We start from the raw sequence: 3,666 nt of genomic DNA, 5'->3' as shown, positions 1-3,666 counted from the left end.
AAACTAAAATATAGGCAACAAAAATTATTGTTAAGGTTCTAATGTCAAACCAGATCGGTTATATTTTTAACCATTTGTTTAAAAATATAACCGATCTTCTACCAAGTGCCCACCCAGTGTTTTGTCAAAATATATTGGTAAAGTTGTATAGATAAATAAATGAAAACTAGTTCAATAATTTTATTTTCTTTATTTACTTTTTTGCTGATAGTGCCGTGAAATAGGTATTAATTTTCTATATGGCTTTAGAAAGATCTTAAACAGACTTAAATTTAAGTTGAAGAAACCTGTAGGAACACTTTTATAGCTTTGGGGAGATGTTGTGTGGTCATGATTACTTTTTGGTGGAAAATATATTTTACAGGGGGAAATATGTTAGTTTTTTAAGCTTTTTATGTTCGTATCTGAGTTTTACACCTGATGGGCTTTATTATTATGGTTAGAGTGCTAATCTGATATGTATAATTATATAAACGTTTTGCTCAGTCAAGTGTCAACAGAATAACATGAATGTTTTCATAGTGAATGAATGTTGTCATTGTATCACCAAGGTCTGAGGAAGACAGAGTGCAGGCATGAAAAAGACGGAGAGAGGAAAGAGTAAAACAGGTGAGAGACAATTTGATTAATTCTTGTAGTTTAACTGTTGCTTGCAAACTAAAGCATAATCCCTTCACTTATTTCAGGGCCTGGAAGTGGTCCCTCCTAAGAAGTCCTGCCTTACTGAATGAGTCTGTGCAGCATCAGGTATTGTTCAAACAAGTATTATTGTACACAACCCCCTAGGTTGTCAAAATGGGATGTGGGAAGATTCAAGATTCAACCTTTTGTCATATGCACATCTAGAAAAACACGCTTTCTGCACAATGAAATTCTTACTTTGCCAATATTAGAAAATTAAGACCGTTCCAGACGAGCACTTTTTTTTTCAAAGCAAGTTTTACAGTCATTTATCTATTTTCATTAAACCAGAATACTAAGCAACTGATCTTTTTTACAACTTGCACTGTTAATATGCTTTTTATGAACCACAGTCTTTTTCCTTTCTAGCAGAGGCTGAGAACTTGCTGGAACTGGACACAGGGAACAGAGTATGTTTTATATTGTCGGCTTTTCTTGTGTCATTGTTTCTTCTCCAACCTCTATTTTAATTAGAGGTGTCAAATAATTCCATTACTTGCAATTATTTTTTTACAGCCATGATTAACGTGTTATATATTTTAATTATGTTAATCATTTTTAATCTACTGCTTCTTTATGGGACTTTTAAATAAACCAATTTCTTTACTTTTACGCTTCTTGCTGGTGTTCTTGAAGGGTTGATGTAAACTCATAAGTTGAAGGGTTGACGTTACAGTGACAAGACCGGTGAGAGATTAGCTGCAGCAGTGTTTATTTCAGCGACCTTGTTATCTTTACTCCGTTTTTTTCACCCTTCTTGCAACTTTTTCCAAAGTTATTGTTACCATTTGGATGTAATGGGTGTGTCGCTGAGCATCAAGGCTGCTGACAGCTTCTCTCCTGTATCAGACGCACCTCCGTGCTGCAGTTTGGAAAGACCACAGCATCAGCTGTTTGGCTAGCTGTTAGCATTGAAAATAAGGCTTATATTATGTACAGTTATTAGATTAAATCAAAAGATTAGATTACTTACAGATCATACATAATTAATGTAAAATATGTTTTTAATTTCTTGACAGCAGTAATTTTAATATTGTCTTTATTTTTGATTAGGAGAATTCTCTGCTTGAGGACACCTTTGAGGCAGCAAGGTGGTGTACCACAAGGTCCTTCAAAGGAAGCCTTTCCCTTCCCCAGGTCATCACCATGGACAGGGAAGCTTGCCAGAGGGCAGTGGAGAGGTTATGCTTCTGTGATGGCCTAGATGAACAGGAGATGAATGATTGCAGGGAACCGTTCCTGTTCATGTTTAGTTTTCAGTCCGACTATGAGGAGTTCTGCAGAGAAATTGAGGAAAAAAGGAAATGAAGGTGTTTTCTGGTTTTGAAATGCCATAGTACAGCGGTGTCACAGTTTTTGCATTCTTTTTCCTCCTCACATTGGTTTTTTGGAGGTTCTCTTGTTTTTTGTGTGCTTTTTGGTTCATTTGTTTGTATATTTTTTTTTATTCGTGTGTTGGCTGTTTGCTCTATTAAATTTACCTTTTTTGAAAAATTTAGTCTGCATTCTTGGGTGTCTCACACAATGTCTCACCACCCCGCCTCAAACCCTGGCGTGTTTTAAGAAGTATCAGCACAATTTAAGTCTCTGGTCCTCTTAATGTAGCTGATATAACTGAGTGTACAACAAATTTACCCGTGTCTGTACTGTTTTACACTCACTTGGGAAATGACTATTAAAATAAAGGCAGCATTGATAAAATCAACTATTAAAATGGTTTTGACAGGTTTAAAGAATAGTCTATCAAATGCCTGAACCTTTTATATAGGTACCAAAAGTACAGCTAAAAGACACAAATACCTATGTGCTATAAATTCACATACCATACAGAAGTAGAAAAAAGAATAAAAATATCGGAACAGATTGGATCAAAAATGGCGCCTGTAATTATCTGTAATTATGGGGCGACGGTGGCACAGGAGTTAAGTGCTCGCCCCGTAATCGGAAGGTTGCTGGTTCGAGTCCCGCTCAGTCTGTCGCTGTCGTTGTGTCCTTGGGCAAGACACTTAACCCACGTTGCCTGCTGGTGGTGGTCGGAGGGACTGGTGGCGCCAGTGCTCGGCAGCCTCGCCTCTGTCAGTGCGCCCCAGGGCAGCTGTGCTACATCGTAGCTCATCCCCACCAGCATTTGTGTGTGAATGGGTGAATGACTGATTGTGCTGTAAAGCGCCTTGGGGGGTTCCAGGACTCTAGAAGGCGCTATATCAAATACAGGCCATTTACCATTTACCATTTAAAATTATCATGACATCCAGCAAACAAGTCATTTGATTACCAATGTTATGCTTTACATGGGTTTTGTGGGTTTTTAGGGCTTTCTAATCCTTAGAAAGGGGCTACTCGCGGTTTCCTGGTTCCATTGAGAGAGGGGCAGGAGTCAAATAGTTGTCTCCACCCACCTCTAAACGTTTAACCCCGCCCACATTTAGCCCCGCCCCGATCTCCGGGATGTAGCCAGGGGCTACTCGCATTGTGGGGGCCTGGTTTCAAGCAGGAGAGCCCTCCTGTTGCTCTGACACAACCGGCTTTCAACCAATCGATTTGCTTCCCACCATAAATCCCGCCTGTTTGGTCATTGTCCAACATTTGGCTTGTTGTGGTGAAAATACACCGGGTATGTACCTACACAGAAAAGGCTTACACATATTTTATCTTAATATTTTAGCAGATATTACCCAAAAAAAAACATTTCCTCAGCCATATTAGGAAGATCCATTTCAAAATCAAGCTTTTATTTACCTATTTCTCACTCAGTATAACAAAGATGCAGAAAAGGAAAAGGCAGGAGAGGATTGAGCGTCGCACCCGTGGGGGATGTGGGATTCAACACCCACACTTTTCTAATTGAGATCGTTCAACACCCACACTTTTCCAGCTGTTTTGCTCACCTCCACACCAGTCTGGTTTCTCTACGTTGCACTCACTCTGCTTGCCTCATCTCCTTCTTCCCCTCCCTCTTCTGACAGCCGATGTCGGGTTTCAAGG

The 3,666-nt window shown here is 39.4% G+C and overlaps 1 long non-coding RNA gene across 1 annotated transcript; it reads left to right on the top strand.

Annotated features, from left to right (window-relative positions):
- The first annotated feature begins 671 nt into the window (after positions 1–671).
- On the top strand, positions 672–1,902 carry LOC129163244 (uncharacterized). Its single transcript, XR_008563099.2, has 3 exons — positions 672–747; positions 1,054–1,091; positions 1,735–1,902. It is a non-coding gene; the product is annotated as an uncharacterized lncRNA (long non-coding RNA).
- Positions 1,903–3,666: the final 1,764 nt, after the last annotated feature.

Source organism: Nothobranchius furzeri, chromosome 5 (genome assembly GCF_043380555.1).
Source record: "Nothobranchius furzeri strain GRZ-AD chromosome 5, NfurGRZ-RIMD1, whole genome shotgun sequence".
In the NCBI taxonomy this organism is placed as follows: Eukaryota; Metazoa; Chordata; class Actinopteri; order Cyprinodontiformes; family Nothobranchiidae; genus Nothobranchius; species Nothobranchius furzeri.
The sequence above is the reverse complement of the archived record's forward strand: the minus strand, read 5'-3'. Positions and strand labels throughout refer to the sequence as shown.